The sequence below is a fragment of the Crocuta crocuta genome, unplaced genomic scaffold, assembly GCF_008692635.1.
Source record: "Crocuta crocuta isolate KB4526 unplaced genomic scaffold, BGI_CrCroc_1.0 scaffold102, whole genome shotgun sequence".
Taxonomy (NCBI): domain Eukaryota; kingdom Metazoa; phylum Chordata; class Mammalia; order Carnivora; family Hyaenidae; genus Crocuta; species Crocuta crocuta.
Window position 1 is genome coordinate 10,308,210 of NW_027530019.1, and position 19,481 is coordinate 10,327,690.

The 19,481-nt window shown below is 40.9% G+C and overlaps 1 protein-coding gene across 1 annotated transcript in view; it reads right to left on the minus strand.

Moving 5' to 3' along the window:
- Positions 1-17,548: 17,548 nt before the first annotated feature.
- CCNDBP1 (cyclin D1 binding protein 1) overlaps positions 17,549-19,481 on the minus strand; it is a 96,011-nt gene continuing 94,078 nt past the window's right edge. The window contains exon 17 of the transcript XR_013335239.1: positions 17,549-17,675. The gene's annotated coding sequence lies outside the window, so the exon portion shown is untranslated. The remainder of the gene's footprint in view (positions 17,676-19,481) is intronic.

Here is a 19,481-nt window from a genome sequence, read left to right on the forward strand (position 1 = left end):
CTCCAGTTCCTCCATGGTTACATCCTGAAATAAACCCCACTGGAGGATGCAAAGCACATGACAGGGTGGAGGCACATGACAGAGTAGAGGTTACCAGCACCATACTCTAATGTATCTTCTTTAATAATCAGGTCCTGATAGCTACTTGGACAACAATGCTATAAAGACTGCATTTCCCAGCTGCCCTTATAAGCAGGTTTGTCTTTCAACTACATTTCAGTGAATGAGGGAAAATATACTGTGGTTGCTGCAGGAAAGCTTGAGAGTTGATTTCGCAGGAAGAGTCCCCCACTCACTCTTCTGCCTTAGAGTGCAGCTCCTGCCATCTTGAACCATGAGAGAAACTTAAGGGTGGAAGCTACAAGCCAGGATGCTGAAGCAAAAAGTAGTAGTTGTTTTCTTCTTTTTGAGTGTTTATTTATTTTTGAGAGGGAGAGAGAGAAAGAGACTGTGTGTATGAGGGGGGCGGGGCTCAGAGAGAGAGGGAGACACAGAATCTGAAGCAGGCTGCAGGCTCTGAGCTGTCAGCACAGAGTCCAATGCAGGGCTCGAACTCACTGACTGCGAGATCATGGCCTGAGCCAGTCAGATACTTAACCAACAGAACCACCCATGCACCCAAAAAAGTAGTCATTTTTTCTAACTAGAGAGAACAAACTGATGGCTACCAGAAGGGAGGTGGGTAGACGGATGTGTTAAATAGGTGGTGGGGATTAAGGAAGGCACTTGTTTTTTTTTTTTTTTTTTTTACAAATAGTTTATTGTCAAGTTGGTTTCCACATAACACCCAGTGCTCATCCTCACAAGAGGAGGGCACTTGTGATGAGCACCGGCTGATGTATGGAAGTGTTGAATCACCATACTGTACATCAAAACTAATATTACACTGTATGTTAATTAACTGGAATTTAAATAAAAACTTTTTAAAAAAAAGTAGTAGTTTTGATCCCTGATGAAATAATACACCAGTCCTAGACTTACCTTCATATTTCCTTTATATGAAAAAAGAAATAAACCTAGGTTTTTAAAGCCACTAGTATTGTGGTTGGTTTAGCCTCCTATGATACATGCAGCTGAACTCAATCCTAATTAATATAATCACCAACCTCAGAAGAACCTGAAATACTACCAGTCATCTTTTTCTGGTTAAATTGTGCTCGAATTCTCCTCTGTGGCTCTATCAAACCATCAGCACTCTCCTCAAATATCTGACGTTCCACCTCCTACCTCATAGTCAGCAGATGACTGGGCCTCCTGCTTCAACTGGCAGAATAGACGTCTATTTTCCCATCAGAAATCCCTCAGAATCCTGCCACTTGTCTGCCTGCTTTCACTCCCTCACTACCTTTCCTCCTGTTACCATGGAGACCATATCTCTCCTCCAGCTGAGGCAAGTCTCTGCACTTGGGGCCTGGGTCCCACTCCCCATATCTTTTCAAAACTTATTCTCTCAGTAAATCCAGAAACCATAGAACAATATTTGTGGCCCACAGACAGATCCTGTATTTGGCTCATATAGATTTTTTCCCTTTTGAAAAAAAATTACTTATTATAAGGAAAAATGAAAGGTAAAAAATCCATCCTTTTTAGTGTATAATTCCACAAGTTTTGACCAACACCTACATTTGTGTGCATACTAGCATCACAATCAAGAACACTGCCCCACCCCCGTCCCCCAGCTTCTGTGCCTCAAGTCAATATTCAGAAGGAGTCGTACTCTCCATTCTCTGCAGTTCCTGCCACTCTATTTCCTACAACCTGCTGCCTCATGCATTTAGGTTACTTACTGAGGCCCTTGGATATTTGAGTCTGAGGTTCCTGGATTATTCCTTCCCTTTCCTACATCTTTTAGCCAGTCCCCTCCTACTCATTCTTTCCTATCAATACCTAATCATATTCAGTTCCCCTCCATTAAGGAAAAGCTCTCCTTTGGCCACTCCAAATGCTACCCTTCCTTCACAACTAAACTTCTTAAAAGAGTTGTTATTTGGGGACCCCCCCCCCGGTCAAATTCCCCCTTATTAGCTCAAAGTTCTCCTGATGGTCACCATTTTTTTTTCTATTTCTTTGGAAAAACAAACAAAACACAAAAGCAAGTTATACCAAGATTTGCTGCATCTTTCTCAGCTGGCAAATTTCTCATGTTGCCCCAAATGGAACATATAACACTGCTTCAGAATTTTAGTAAGACATGTTTACTCAAATCATGCCAACTTGTTCTCTTATGTTAAATTAGAAATAGTGAAATACCTGCCCACTGACATGGGCTCAAGAGAGGGAATAGGTTTAGATCCAATGTTATATCTACAAATAATTTCTGCTTCCATTGTCTCTTTGAAAACATCACTCAGTATGAGAAACCCTGTGTCTTTTCTCCCATAAAATGAGAGATCCAGATTGACTTGCATATTTGGAAAAGAAAAGAGAGGAAAAAAAATACCCAATCCTGCCATTTCATTCACAGAGGGTTGAAACAAAGGTGGGTAATACTTAAATGTTATTGAATATTGTTTGGAGTAAAAAATAAAGGGACAGTGAAAAAATTCTCTTTAACTGGCCTCTGACTCTTGATCTCAGCTGAGATCTCGATCTCAGGGTTGTGAGTTCAAGTCCTATGTTGGTCTCCATGCTGGCTGTGGAACCTACTTAAAAATAAAGAAAAGAACAAAAAGGAAGCCTGGCAAAAGGGAAGTCCATCCCAACTTTGTCCACACTCACTGGATCCATTTCCTCCCCTGCCAAGCAGTCCTCTGCTCTCTCCAATATCTTCTCTTCTTCCACCATCTCACTGTCAAAATCTTTCTCCTGAAGGTCCTATCATCTCCATACCACAAGCTGATGGAAACTTTTCAGACTTCATGTTACATGATGGCTTAGCAGCACTTAATAACCATAAGCATTTCTTTTTTCTTTTTTTAATGTTTTATTTCTGAGAGAGAGACAGCATGAGCAGGGAGAGTCAAAGAGAGAGGGAGATACAGAATCTGAAACAGCTCCAGGCTCTGAGCTAGCTGTCAGCACAGAGCCTGGTGCAGGGCTCAAACCCACGAACCGTGAGATCATGACCTGAGCCGAAGTCGGACGCTTAACGACTGAGCCACCCAGATGCCCCAAGCATTTCCTTTTTCTTGAGACACCCTTTCTCTTTGGCTTCGTGGGACAACCACTTCCTGCTTTTCTTGCTACCCCCCTGGCTACTGTTCAGCCTCCATGGGCATCTTCCTCCTCTACCCACCCTTTAAATGATGGTGTTCCTCAAAGATTCATCCTAGGTGCTATTCTCATTCTACAAGCTTTCCCATGTGCACACATCCAAACCCTCAGCTCCAGTGACTGTTTTCTTATGTCTCAAATCCATACATGTCCTTGAAGCTCCAAATCCATCTGTTCAACAGCCTAATGAGCCTCTCTGTTAAATGTCTAAAGAGCATCCCAAACTCAACCACAAATCCTGAACCTGACTCCTATTCTGACCCCACAAACTTGGTCCTCATCCAGTGTTTCCTATTTGAAGAACAGCATCACTACCTACCCAGAAGCATGAAGCCAGAAACTTTAGGATTCATGATATCTCCTCCCTTACTCCACATATCTAATCAATCCCCATAGCCTGTCAATTTTATTTTATTTTTACATTTTATTTAAATTCAAGTTACTTAACATATAGTGTAATAATGATTTCAGGAGTAGAATTTAGTGATTCATCACTTACATATAACACCCAGTGCTCATCCCAACAAGTGTCCTCCTTAACGCCTATCACTCATTTTCTCCACCCCCACCAATCCTTAGTTTGTTCTATATATTTAAGAGTCTCTTGTGGCATTCCTCTCTATTTTCATCTTATTTTTTCTTCCCTTCCCCAATGTTCATCTGTTTTGTTTCTTATATTCTACATATGAGTGAAATTATATATTTTTCTCTGACTTATCTTGCTTAGCATAATATACTCTAGTTCCATCCACATTGCTGCAAATGGCAAGATTTCATTCTTTTCAATCACCAAGTAATATTCCATTGTGTGTGTGTACACACACACACACACACACACACACATTCTTTTTCCATTTGTCAGTCAATGGACATTTGGACTCTTTCCATAATTTGGCTATTGTTGATTATGGCCTGTCAATTTTACCTTCTAATACCTTTAGCATCGTCCATTAGAACATCTTTAATGGCACTACTCTGGTCCAGGTCTCCATCGTTTCTCTCTTATTTCACATCAGGAGTCTCCTAATGGGTCTCCTTCCATTCACTTTGCTCACCTCTGCCACTGCTCCTCCATCCTAAAGTCAGAATGATCTTTTTAACACAAACATAATTTTTTTAATACCCTACTTAAAACCCTTAATGGCTTCCCATTGTCATAACCTAACTCCCAAACAAAATCTCTGACCTTCATTTCATACTATGCTCCCTTTAGCTCAAGGTACTTCAGTCACATTGGCCTTCTCTAAGAAATGTTAGGGGATTCATACTTGCTTCTTTCCACTTCAGGGTCTTTGTATGGCTATTCCCTTTGCAAGCAACATTCCTTACCATTCAGCATCATATTCTCACACTTGGAATTTCCAGTTATCTTATAAAGCAAAGTCAATGATCTTTCCCCACAGGAGCCTTCCTGTCTGCACCACCTACCCTTCCCCAGATTGACCAGGTCCTCTTGAAATATGGTTTCAGAACAGTCTTTATTTGGACATTTGGAGCTAAGTAACTAGTTATGACATGTCTGTCTCCCTTGATAGAATATAAACTCCATGAGTACAGGAACTATGTCTGTTATTTACTATTCTTCGGAATCTAGTTGAGGACCATGCTCACGGAAGCTCTCAATAAAAATTTTTGTTGAATGAATCCATAAAAGACTTTCTTTGTCTAAACTTTCAGAGACTCGTCCTGAAAGGAGTCACTCCAGACACTATTTGGAGTTGCGGAATTCCATCTGGGAAATAGCAGCAGCCCCTAGCAACTTGTTGCTTGAGTCTCCAGTGGAGCTTGGCTACAGACACTCTTCACAATAAACGTATGTCTTCTCCTGGGACTAACAACCATACATCTCTTCACTAACAACTGTATATCTGTTCCACCAATAGCCATATGTCCTCCCTGGGTTTGGTTAGGAAAAATCAGTACTGTTTCTAAGTAAACTTTGGAGTTTATAGTGCTGTTTATTTGAGAAGCAGATAGGTCCCAAATCAGTGTCTGTAATTAATTTGAAATTGCTACTTTCTCAGGCCTACTATGTCTTCATAAGATGCAACTCTTTCAGCCCAAAGCCCAGAGACACTCAGTGAACTGCTGTTGCTCTGAAAAATGGCTGTCTTCTCTTTGGGTTGCTCTCCAAGGGAATTCCCCAAGACAGATTCTGGGTGTACGATGTAAATCACATTTCCTGTCGTATCAGCCCAAATGTACATTTCTAACTTGATGAAAGTCTGTTTGTCTCCTCAGAGCCTAGAACAGTCCCTGGCAAGTGACAGGTACTCAATAAATCTTTGTGGACGAACAAACGAAATGCACGTGAACTATGGGAGCATTTATCAAGGAAGTCATCCAGAAGAAAGGAATGTTCTAAACTAAACTAGAGTTCTAAAGAAAGAGGAATAGTTATCTAGGAAAACAGAAGACAGGAGAATATTCCAGGAAGATGCTTGTGAGGTGTTGGGCAGGGAGAAAACAGATGTGACCAAGGAAGCAGGGAAGCTCAGAGGAAATCCCTAACTCCTAACCATACTTTACATGGCCAGTGGGGCTTGGCACCTCCTTCTTCTCCAACCCTCCTTCTAGTCTTCCCCCTACCAACCTCACCCCACTCACATTGGCTGCCTTTTTCCTCCAACAGATGCTTGGCAAATATTTGTTAAATGAATGGCTGCAGTAGAGAGAGAATGCAAGACTGTTTTATGTCTTTTGGATCTCACTCTAAAAGAAGTAAGAAGAAACAGAAAAATTTAAGCAAGGGTCTGATCTGATAATCTTTGCTTTTCTCAAATATTACTGTAGCTGTTGGGTGGTGTAGGGATCATGTGGGTTCAAAATATGGCAACTGGAGGCCAGTTGGGAGGTAGAGTGGTCCAGGAGAGGTAATAAGTTAACTAGCCTAGTGGTGGGTGGGGTCAGAATAAAAAGAAGTGGAGGAAATTAGATTACATTCAGCCTGAAGAAGTAACAAAATTTGGCTGTAGCATAATTGATGGGATTAACACATCCAAAAAAAGAATAAAAATATTTTTGGCCAGACAAGTCATGGGGTTGTTGGTAGCAAAATGTGGCATTGCTCTACCCTAGGTTTTAGATGTTTAGGCAAAACTCCTCCATTTCTCTTCCTTTGTCATTTTCTTTTCTTTTCATTTTCTTTAAACTTTTAAAAATTTATTTCTTTTGAGAGAGAGAGAGAGTGTGTGTTTGTGTGCAAGTGAAGGAGAGGCAGAGAGAGAAGGAGAGACAGAATCCCAAGCAGTCTCCATGCTATCAGCACAGAGCCCAATGTGGGGCTTGCACTCACAAATCATGAGATCATGACCTGAGTCGGAACCAAGAGTCTTACGCTTAACCAACTGAACCACCCTGGCGCCACTTACTCCATCGTTTTCAAGGGGCAGAGGAACATCTCAGGAAAAAATGTATTAGGAGGCCAATCAGGAGTATTTTGGATGTTCATTCATTAAAACAAGTTTGATGGCCTAGGTGGTCCAGACTAGTTTAGACAGGCAGGCAGGGCCAAGATGGGTGCAGCTCACCACCAGAAAGGGGCTGTCTGGAGGAGAACCCAAGACTCGACAGTAGGGGCTCAGGAGCTGATCAGGCAGTGGATGTGGCTGATTTTATTAATCCCTCCTACCACACACTCCCAGCTGTACAGCTAAATGCCTCTGTAATTCTCCCTGGCTTGTGGAGTTGATCAAGATCCTCCAGCCTGGCAGAGCCAATCAACCCATCCCTGAAAGCCTGTAGCTGAGTTCCCATTCTCCAAGCAGGCACCAGCTGTCAAGAGAGCAGGGGTGATTTGTGCACAAAAGTAAGCAACCCTGGAGACTTCTGGGAGATCTAGGACATCTGGGGAGGAGATTCCAGGAATTACTTGACTTCCAGCTAATTCCATAGGGGAAGGATTGGTGTTGTTGTAATTCAGATATCATAAAAGATGAGCTTTATTTTGCAGATGACTCAGCCGGTTCAGGTAGAAGAATCCAAGTGACAAATAGGAGACTGGGAGCCTAGAGGGGAATAAAAATTTATACATGTGATTATTTTGAGTATGATCAGTGCTGAGAAGGAGAAGCTAAGTTTTCCAAGAAAGTAAATGCAGGGTCTCAGCTAGTTAGAAAAAGCTTCTGTGATGAAGTGACATTTCAGCTGAAGTCTGGAGAGGGGATAGAAAGTGTGACCAGGGAAGGGCATGGCTTGAGGAGTGACTTTAATTTGGGAATTGAGGAATTGGGTTAAGCCAAGAAAAGATCAGCAAGCAAGTGAGAGGAAGAATTGTGGGCAATACTGCTGGAGATGTGGTGAGGGTAGAACATTGCAGCAGAACATGTGAACCATGTTAAGACTTTGAACTCTGGAGCAATGCAAGCCATAGATGAGTTTGAAGCAGGGGTATGACCTAATCAGTTCAGGTCATATATGGTGTTTTCATTCCCCTTGATAATAATCAAGCCAGGAGCAATGACAAGGCTGAGTGAGAATAAGCTGGACTTGGCTATGGCAAATTCTCCATGTCATGAATGACTCTTTGGGCAGGGTAGCCCATCTTGACATGTTCCTTCATTCAGTGTGAATCTCACATTCTGAAGGATCATAAATATTACCATTATTACCAAGTAAAACTGGCTAACGTTTGTGTAGGACTTTCTATTTGATTCTCAAAACAACTCCATGAAGTAGGCCCTGCTCTCAGCCCCATTTTACATATGAGTGGGGCACTCATCAAGGCTTACTTGCTTACAGTCAGGTAAGCACTAAACCTCAGAGAGGCCAGGGCAGGGTCCTGAACTAGTTCTCTAACTCAAAAACCTGTTCTCTGCATATTTGGCCACGCAACCTTCAAACTGCAGGTTCCAAACAACAAATGAAGTTTTGTAATATTTACACAGATGAGTAAGAAATAATAATGAATTTGGGGGATGGTGGGACTAACAAATTCAAATTTGCACATGTTGAACTTGAAGTGACTGCAAAACCTTGAAGTAGAGAACCCTGCAGACACATATAAAGGTGTGGAGTCAAGAGATGATTATAGTGGGTCTGTTCTGTACTTATCTTTAGAATTAAGGGTCCTCAGAACTTGCTATCATGTTACGGGACAAATCTAGTGAATTAACCCTAGCAGAAGTTAATCTATTATCAACATAGAGATGATTCTATGGCAGAAAGGCTTTTCTGTTCTTGAAACCAAATTTAAAACTTGACTATATTGGGTATTTGTCTTTTAGGGAAAAATCTATAAACAGAATATAATATATAATCAGTCAATGAACACAATTTGTAATACGATGATGGATATTGTTAACTTAATTNATGACCTAAGCGAAAGTTGAACGCTCAACCGACTAAGCCACCCAGGCGCCCCCTTAATCAATTGATTCTAACTTAATTGAAAATTTAGCTGCCCGATGTAGCTGCCCCGCTAGATTGCAGGTGGGTATGACAATCATGTACAAGAAGCTGATGTAGGTGATGGCATAAAAAAAAAAGCTAGGGAAAAATCAAAAGCTCAATTTGATCAGTGATGTTTAGTTTTTAAAACTAATCACTTGAAGCTATAAAACTATACTTTCTAAAGCAGTGGAAAAACAGCTTTGTTATTTACAATTTTGAAACTCTCAAGCCTCTCTTTTTCTTTTTTTCCCTACTGAAAACAATTGTTTTATAAAATGAGTTTGGGTTACAGCAGGCAATTCCACTGCCTGTTTTAGAAGCCCTGGCTCTCCCAACTTGCCCCCTTTGCTTGTGCTGTGCCTTTGGCCTGGAATCCCTTTCTCATACTCTCTCTCTCTAAAATCCCTTCATCTGTCAGTGGCTGTGTACAGATCACAAAACTTTTCTAGAGCTCATCCTTAGAAGATCTCCACTGCTTTGAGCCTACAAAGGGCAGTTTCCTTTGTAGAGGATATTTGTGTGTGTGTGTTTTCTCTTCTCCAATAGATTCTAAGCTCCTTTGACAAAGTTAAAGACCACCTTTTAACCTCTGTGTACCTAAAAACTTTCAATATGGTGCCAGCAGCATTCCAGTCATTCAATGCTTATGAAGTGAAGAAAGGAAAGCATCAAACTACCAGTGAAAACTGGGACACTAAGTTTTAATGAGGCTCTTAAGTTGACCAAACGAAATTTGTTTGGTTAACCTGGATAGTAATATTGTGATTATTTTGGCAGAAACCTCTTTTTTCATCTAAGCCCCCAAATAAGTAAGTGAGTAAGTAAATAAATAAATAAATAAAACATGACATGTAAAAGCTTATTTTTTTTAAAGGTCAAAGTCATTACATTGTTAAAGCTATATTTTCAAATAGGATGGCAGGCTGTTTTATATGGAAACTCTGACTTTAAACAGGTCCTGTCCTCAATATACAGTGTGATTACTACTATGGAAAAAACCCCACTTCAGCATAGGCAAAATAACAGGAAGGAAATTTATCAAAATGTATACTACCCTTCTGCATTAAAAAAAAATCTATTTTCAAAATATCTTCAATATGAATTAGGGCTTTTATTACAAAGAGTTTTTTTTCTTAATTCTGCCTTCCTCAGAAGAACTTATATTTCTAATACAAGAGATTCTTGCACCAGTAACCAAAGTTTTGTGGGGTTTTTTGAGAAAATAAAGTTCCTGGGATGTTCAATAAACATTTGGTAATGAGCAAGTTTAATGCATCCAATTGTGGACCATTTCTTAAACACACTCAACACATTTAAAAAAGCAGAAGATGTGACAGAAAGCTTTGGTTATAGTAGGTGTGGGAAGTTTTGATGAATCATACAGATTAACCCAGGGAATTAGGCACCTCTTACATACCTTTGACAATGATCAGTGAATGTGTAAATAGCTTTGTTTTCTCTGCATCACTGTTCTTTCACCAAACCAAATGCTTCCTTCAGAAGTGTTGACTGAATACTTATGCTTCTCTCTTTACATTGTGAATCTGGTAAAATATACTTGTCCAGATTTCTAGCTATGGTCCTCCTACCCCTTTGCTTACTTTCTCTTAAAAACTTTTTTTTTTCCCTCCCTGATTAAAATCATCTTACCCTCTGACCATGAGATTTTTTTTAATTCAGAAAAGTATAAATAAGAAAATCACAACCATTCACAATCTCACTGCTTTCAAACCATCATAGTTTATGTTTTCTTCCATCTTTTAAAAATGAGTCTATCTTGGGGCGCCTGGGTGGCTCAGGTAGTTAAGCATCCAATTTTGGCTTAGGTCATGATTTTATGGTTTGTGGATTTGAGCCCTGCATCAGGCTCTGTGCTGGTGGCTAGCTCAGAGCCTGAAGCCTGCTTCGAATTCTGTGTCTCCCTCTCTCTCTACCCACCTTCACTTGCATACCCCCTCTCAAAAATAAACATTAAAAATAATAAAAAAATAAAAATGGGTCTATCTGTATAAATAACATTTTTTTACACATTGAGATAAGCTGCACTGTTTTTCTACCCTTCTTTCCACCCCTGCCCTGTCCCCTCAGTTAACAATGTATTATAGGCATTTCCCATTGTCAGTGGTGACTTTATCAACTTCATTTTTAATCAATGGTATTAGTGGCTCACCATGTCAACATGCTTCGTTTTTTAAGATGCGAAGTTTCTGGGTCCTAATGAACTTTTCAAAACCATTTTCATAACCATTGGTGAATGGCCTTCCTGAGGACAGCTCTGTTCCTTAAGCATTCCCATCTGGACACTGACTATATGGCAGTGCCTGACACCACACTGAGTGGGCTTAGCGCAACTTGGGTCCCAAGACTTGAAGTGACAGAGGTGCAAAGGGATAGATCCAAACCGAACTTTGCCTTTCATATCACTTGAGTCTTCTCGGCTTAAAAAGGAGGCCACAGAAACAGATCCCTCAGCAATTTTTAAAAAGGCTTAGGGCAGAAGCTCTTTTCCTTATGTGAAGATGCAACCGGAACAACGAACAACGGGGAAATTAAGAGCAGGAGGAGTCCTAGGAGGAGGAGGAAACGGCAGCCCCGCCCTACCGACTCAGGATGGGAGAAAAGGTTCTAGGGAGGATGACTGTAAATGCTCAGAGATGTAGTTGGATCTGGAATCTGAATACTGATTAGTTGAAGAGCAGACAGAAGACAGACAGAAGAAGGAGGGAGATGGATCAGAGTGAGTATTGGGAACCTGACTTTTCTGAGGTGCTGAATTAAGAGACAGAAGACGTCTGGAGAGGGTTGGGGGTGGATGACTGGAAGAGACAGGAGAACCTAAACTGATGGTGACAGTTCATTTTGTTATCTGGCTCCTTCCTCCCACTTCCCCACCTTCATTTGCACAGTGGGACACGATTCGTAGAACCATTCATTTTCTTATAAATGGATTCAGCTTAACCCTGACGCTGTGGAAAATCTTTTCTTTAGTATCTTTTGACTAGAATGGGCTTGGGAAGTCTGAGGAAGCCCAGGAGGACCTTGACCTTTGCCGCCAGGGGCTCTTGGTGCTTGGGAAGCCATTTCTTGGCTAATCCTGCAGCTGTGGGAGAACCATCTCTTAGATCCTAGACCTTTCTCCTGGCCCAACTTCTCCTGTGGCTCTTGGCTCCCTTTGGAGAGCTGTTAAGGCTGCCCTCTGAGCTCAGGCTCCTCTTTGGGTCCCTTTGGTGAAAACAACACTCCAGGGCCTGCTGGGAGAGGACATCAAACATGGATTATGTACTTCTTAAAATTGTGTCCTGGACAAATATCATATGTTTGCACGTATAGGAGGATTAGGAGGAACTTGACGGAGGAACAAGGGGGAGAAGAAGGGCGGAAATGGTGGGGGAAAGGGAGAGAAGCAAACCATGAGAGACTCTTGAATGCTGACAAAAACTGAGGACTGATGGATGTGGGGGGAGGGGGGGATGGGCATGGAGGAGGACACTTGTGGGGATGAGCACTGAGTGTTATGTGGAAACTAATTTGACAATAAACTATTAAAAAAAAATAAATAAAAGAATGAAGCTGAAAAAAACAAAACAAAACAAAAAATAAATAAAATAAAATTGTGTCCAAAATTATATATCATAGAAACGACTAGAGATTAGAGATGTATGTGGTATTTTAACACAAGCCAGAGTTTAATAGAAAAGTTTCAAGACACGTGTTTGTATGTTAGATTCCAGGGTGTTTTTGTGCCAGAATCTAGGGTATTTTTTCCCCCTGGGTTATCTCCAACCTAAGCCTAAATGTTATCTTTTTAAAAATATACTTTAATTAAACATTACACCAAAAAGATATGCTCTTTGTAGAAAGTTCATATATTAGGATAAAAAAAAAAAGGCCAAGTCCCCCTTTACATGTGTATGTGCTTCCAATCCTGCTCCTTCCTCGCCAGAGACAACTGTTAACAATGTGGCTAACTGCTTCCAAATAATACTAGATTATATAGAATTCTATAATACATATTATCCAATGACTTGCTTTCTTAAAAACTTAATGATATGTCTTGGAAATCTTTGCATGCCAGTGCCTCTTGGCCAATCAAAAATTTCAAACAAATTATAATTTATCATTCAGAGCATATGATTACAATTTATTTAATAAACTTATTGATTCATTTAGATTGTTTCCAGTATTTTGCTCTTATGAACAATGCTGTAATGGACATCCCTGCTGATGTAACTTTGCATATGTGTGCCAGTATTTTTTATGTGAAAGATTTCTTTTTTTAAGTTTATTTATTTATTTATTTTGAGAGAGAGCACATGCATGTGGGGGAGGGGCAGAGAGAGAGGGAGAGAGAGAATCCCAAGACGTCTCCATGTTGTCAGCCTGAGCCCAACACGGATGGGGCTTGATCTCATAAACTGTGAGATCATGACCTGAGCTGAAATCAAGAATTGGATGCTCAACCAAGTGAGCCACCCAGACACCCTTACATGAAAGATTTCTAAAAGAACTGTTAGATCAACCACAATATCCACTTTCAGTTTTTGGTTGATCTTGTAGGGGAGGGAAAACTAACTTTTTTTCCTTCTACCAATCAAGTTCATTGGCTGAGGGCCTATAGTTAGATTGATAAAAGAAACAGAAAACAAATAAAAGTATATTAACATGTACATTGCACTTACACATGCACATGTTACAGAGAAGTGACAAGACAAAAGAAAAGGACTTTGAGTTTCTAGGGCAGAAAATTGTAGGACAGTAAATATAGGGGGGAATCTAGGAGAAGAGATGGGCCAGTTAATAGTTTCTCATGTAGGTTTCTCTGGTGCCATGTCTGGGCTGATGAGGATCTAGAGCTGTCTCTGGTGATGAACTTCTGCCCTTTCTGGTAGACAGGGGAGGAGGGAAACCTTTATAAATTTATGTCCTGCTTTTAAGCAAATAGGGAAAGTGCCAAGAGATTTTCTTACAGCTGCTTCTCAAGCTGTTTGAGCTGCCTTCAGCTCAAAACAATCTTTGCCAAAGTGGCATATTTTGGGGTGGAATATTCTGCTACTCTTCAATATCAATCAATTTCCTTTAAAAAGTCTGTATGAATTTACATTCCCACCATCAATGTATGAGACTGTCCACTTCCATATATAGCCTCACAGAATACACTATTATTATTCTTTTAAATATTTTTGAATGGATCAAAGAAGGACCTCATTACTGTTTTAGTTTGCATTTCTCTGATTATAGCAAGACTTTTTAATATTTATAGCAACTTTTATATATTATGGATATTAATCCTTTGTTACATTTGTTGCCAAAAACATAATGATTTAACCTGGGTAGCTATCCTGGGAACACTTCTCTCTTGCCAGCAGCAATTTGAATTGCTGAGTACTACCTGTTAACAATCACACAACATAGTTACTCATGTAGATATCATTAAAGGAAAATAATGTTTCAAAGAAAGGACTTAGTGGTACATGATTAACTGGCAAATAAATGGTTTATAGTCTGAGAAATTGCAGAGAAGATAGAGATACCAGGTGGGCCCTGAAACCAGTTCTGACCTTACCCGCTCGCATTTTAGGAAGAGGAGGTTGGATGAATCTGTGGTTTTCATTGTGTTCTTCAGACCCTGAGGGCTCTACAGATAAACAGAGGGACTCCTTCCCCACATCTTTCACCAGAGCAGCTCTTCTTAGGAGCTTTATTCATTTCAATAGAGCAGGATATTCACTTACGTGAAAAAAAAAAAAAAGTGAAAACCTTCAGACCAGCATCACAAGCCAGAGGTTAAAAGCTAGGCTCTGAGGTCAAACTGTCTATGTTTGAATGACAATTTTGCCACTTAGTATAAGTGACACCTACCTAGTTACTTAATCTCACTGATCCTCTGTCTGCTCATCTGTAATATGGAGTTAATAACATCTCCTCAGGTAGTTGTAGGGATAGCAGGACACAATGTATAAAAGCTTGGGACTTAAAGACACTCAATAAATATTGCCCAGCTATAAGACTTTTGTTACTGGTGCTAGGATATCTCCATGTTCCAAAATGCTTGGGAAGGATTTTGTGGAGAAGATGGACACTGAGTTTTACTGGAAAAATTGAGACAGTGGAGACGTAGGGATTGGACCTCAATCCCTACATCCAGACGTTTGAAGCTCACAACACAAATGAAGCAGAGTTTATGGGCTACCGTGAGATGAGATTGGATAGATAAGATGGGACCACATTGCGGAGGACTTTGAACACTTGATGAAGAAGTTTGGACTTGAACCTCCAGATAGTAAGATATTTTTCTTCTTGCACATTTTTTTAAATGTTTTTTTTTTTTTTTATTTCTGAGAGAGAGAGAGAGACAGTGTGAGCAGTGGAGAGTCAGAGAGAGAGGGAGACACAGAATCTGAAACAGGCTCCAGACTCCGAGCTGTCAGCACAGAGCCCGACGTGGGGCTCGAACCCATGAACTGTGAGATCATGACCTGAGCCGAAGTCGGATGCTCAACCGACTGAGCCAACCAGGCGCCCCTCTTCTTGCACATTTTAAGGGACATAGAAACACTCTGCAGTAATCTCATCATTTAGGAATCTTGTGTGCTCTCACAAAGACATATCCTTTTAACATTTTTTAAAAGGGAAGAAGTGAAAAAGAATGAAGTATTTATCAAAGCCCCAATCCAACAATAACAACGAGAAGTGGGAAAAGAAAAGACACGGACATAGAAGCTAGACTAAGTGCAGGAGCAAGGGCAGGAGAAGGGAAGGAGCCAAGTTTACCTGACATATGCAGGTAGGTGCCGGCTCTCACTGCTGGGCTGTGCCTGGGATAATTTACCCTTCTGGAGCTTTCTAGTCCTTTGCCTGATTGCCTAGAACATTGCCGACAGTGGAATTGTTCTAACCTGCCCCAGTCTTCATCCAAACTAGCTTTAGGAAGCACTGGAAGTCAAGGCATTTAAAGGGTTTATTAGCCTGCCACATGCCCGGGGACTTCAGTCCCTCACACACACAGGGCGGTCCCTGTTTTCTTCATGCCAGCACCTTTGTTGATGCCTTTTACCTGGGTTATTGCGACAGAGTCTCACTGTCCTTCCGCCCTAGACTTTTTTCCCCTCTGTCTGTGCCACATACCATAGCCGGATTAATCCTCAACTACAGCTTTGATTGTGCCACTCCTGCTCAAAAACCTGCCTCTAATCAAAGTAACACTTTTCCTTGATACAAAAGGAATACATGTTCAAAGCAGAAGTTTGGACAATACCAAAAAACTCAAAGGAAAGGAAAATTTCCCATAATGTCACCTAATAATAATAATAATTTATTTCCCATAATGTCACCTAAAAATAATCTGTAACATACTGGGTTTTAGTCTTTTTATGGTACTTTTTAATACCTCATGAATAATTTCCCCATATTCTTTGTTCTTTTTGTTTGTTACATCAACGTGAGAGGAATAAAGCTTATGTATCCAACACTTACTATAGGATATTTGGGTTGCACTGAACATCCTTATGCTTACATTTTTGTACACAAATCATATTTTTTTTCCTTAGGAAAAATTCCCAGAAGAGGGATTTGAGCCCCAAATGTATTTATGTTTTAAGGCTTTCTTTTCTTTTATAATAAATATTGATAAGTTGCCCTCAGAAAGGTGTACCATTATATCCTCCCACTGTGGATAGGTATACCCATTAGTAGTGGATCAAACAGCAGGATCTCAGACTGGAGTCAAGGCCCCTCCCCCCATCCTGGCCCTGCTGCTGCTCAGGATTTTCTCCTTCTCTTCCCCCAGAGCCCCACTGCTGTCCTGCAAGGCTCTTCTTGTACGTTACCCATGCTGCACACATTGCACCAGCAAACATCTCAGACCACTCCCCAGGAAAGACAGAAGACTGTTAAGATTAAGATGGAAGGCTCTGGAGCCAGTATGCCTGGGTTTGAATCTCAGCTCTACCCTGTAGCTTCCTGCATGTGGGCAACACCTCCATCACAGCGTGGCTGTGAGAATATAAATGATTTCATACACATAAAATGCTTTGGATGGTATCTGGAATTAAGAAGGTTATTCAGGGAACATTAGTGATCATTATCAGCAATTAGGAACCATGTTCCATCCATGGCGAATCCAGGTATGAGATGGCCAAGGTCTCTACTTCCGTGGAAATAATCCCAGATGCTGTTAAGTGCCCAGCAGAGAATAAAAGGGTGTTGTGCTAGCAAGCAATAGGGTGAGAGAAGGGGGATCACATTCAGTGGCTGAAGAAAGCCCCTGTGCAGTGGGTACCTCTGAGCTAAGACCCAGGGGGAGAGATGGAGCTGTCTGTGAGAGCAGGGCTGCCTCAGGTTTTGATCTCAGAGGGCAGGAACTTCAGAACTCATAACAGGCAGCTGGCTATTTTAAAGTCCTCCCTGTCTCCCCTTACATTATTTAAAGATGATAATACATGGGGGTATATTTTGATCCTTCCTTGTCTTTATATTCAAGAACTAGGAGTCATGTGGCCAGGGCTTCCTCTCCTCTTACTCAAGTCATTAACTCTGGTGGGCCAATGGCCAAGGCAAGAAGGCCTTGTGGGAGCTGACATGTTTTTACTAATTGCTTCTGCTTGATTTCCTGCTTTGTTGAAACTCTTCCTGATCCTTTTGGATTTTTAAATTTTTTTCCTGCTCCCTTGAAGGACTTCCCTCTTGTTTTCTGAAATCACTGTACCTCTGACATGAAAAGCCCTTCAGTGTGCCAAATGCATAATGGTGTTAAGTAGAATAAAAAAAACACCTGAGTTTCCGATGGACAATAAGTTTTCTCCATGCATTGCAATCTTAGCCATGGTGAGTAAGGCATCTTCCTTCTTCCTCCTCTTTCCTTCCCAAACCACCCTGCCTGAGTAAAGGGAGAACTGAGCTGCCCTTAGGAACTAGCTGTGGACAGCAACCAGGAAAAGGCTNTCCTATGTGCTCTTCATCGCCTCTTTCGGGTATCTGATCTTTCAGGGTGGAATGGCCACTGGATGTTATACATGGGGTGGAGAAGCTTCCTTTGGAGGCTCCATAGTTCCTGATATGAAAATGCCAGGTCCCTAAGGGAAAGATAAGATACAGTCAGTTTCCACCAGTATCTAGGCCAGTTGCTTTCAAACTTTTTGACTCTGACCCACAGTTTACATAATGACCCAGTTACACATAAAAGTATTCTTGTGCTCCTTATGCATGCTACATTGTGACATTTTCTATTTTAAAAAATATTGGTCACACTTCTCTGAATTGATTTTGCAAACTACTAATGGAGTGGACCCGTTTTAAAAAAATGCTGTTAAGTAACTCAAAGGCATCCGTGTTAGATCTCGTCCTGACTTTTCTGGTTCTAATAATATAATTATTTAAGTGACTAATTTACATCAAATGGTTAAAAAACTTTGTACTATTTGATCTAGTGATTCATCTTTGAATCTGCCTCAATGGAAGATGGTTACAAGAAGGGGGATCAAGGGACCATCACCATACACATTCTGTTTTTAGCCAAATGGTTAACAAAGTTGTGGGAAAGATGCAAATACGAAAGTTGGATTTGATTTTAGTCTGTGAGGGAAAATTTAAACACCTAATCCAATTTCCTCAGGTAAAGTATCAGATGTTGTTACAGCTAGTTGAACAACTATACTTAAAGAGTATTTCCTAACAGCTTAGCATTAACCTGGGAGAAAGCTCCAACATGACACTCCATGGCATCTGACTTAAGCCCTAATGCTTAGCAATGCCTTGGATGAAGACCTGCAAAACAGTTTAGGCAATCTCCAGATGGCAAGGTAAAGCATTTGGGTGAAAGAACTAGGATTTAAGATCCAGCCAGGTAGGAAAGATGGGCCAAAACTGTCAAAGTGAACTAATTTAGCAAAAATGTAAAGAATCTATGTAGAAGTTCAGAATATGAATGGCACAAAAACTGGTGTTTCCTCTAGGATGCTGTTTGGCAGCATTCTTGGTCTCTACCCCCATTTGTGACAACCAAAAATGTCTCCAGACATTGCTACATGTCCTCCAGGGGACAGAATTTCTCCACTGGAGAACCAGTGAGATAAACTGATGGGCTACTAGGGAAACAGATCAAATGGATTTTTGTTTACAGTAAGCACAGTAAATATCACTAGCAAAAATAACCCAGGGACGCTTGAGTGGCTCAGTCAGTTAAGCATCAGACTTTGGCTCAGGTCATGATCTCTCAGTTCATGGGTTCAAACCCTGTGTCACACTCTGTACTGCCTGCCTCACTACACCTCAGAACCTGAAGCTTGCTTTAGATTCTGTGTCTCCCTCTCTCTCTGCCCCTCCCCCCCCACTCACATGTGCTCTCTCATTCTCTATCAAAAATAAAAATTAATTTTTTTAAAAAAAATAACAAAGCAAATACAATCTGAGGCAGTGTCATGACTAGCACGAAGAGCAATTAATGATTATTGAGTGCTTACTCTGTACCTGCCACTACCATAAGTCCTTTACCTGTGAATCCTCACTCAATGCTCACATGGATCCTATGGAATAGATATACCACTGTCTCTGTTTTGCAGCTGAGGACACTGATGTCTAGGGACATTAAGTGACTCGTCCAAGGTCTCATAGCTAAAGTAGTGAGAGCCCACACTCTGGCCCATTGTGCTAAGAGAGTCTTTAAACTGTATATTAGGTACACATGCAGTAGCATCCTTGGAAGAGTCAGTGCCCTCATACACCCAGAACATGCCTGAGAGGTGAGGAAGAAGCTACCTACCCAGCATCTTAAGCAGGGGCTTTCCTGTAGCTGAGGTCCCAGCCTCCAGTCAGCTCACTGACTTAATTCATACAAAATTCTAATATGCTCTATCAATGGGATAACAGAGTAACTTTTGGAA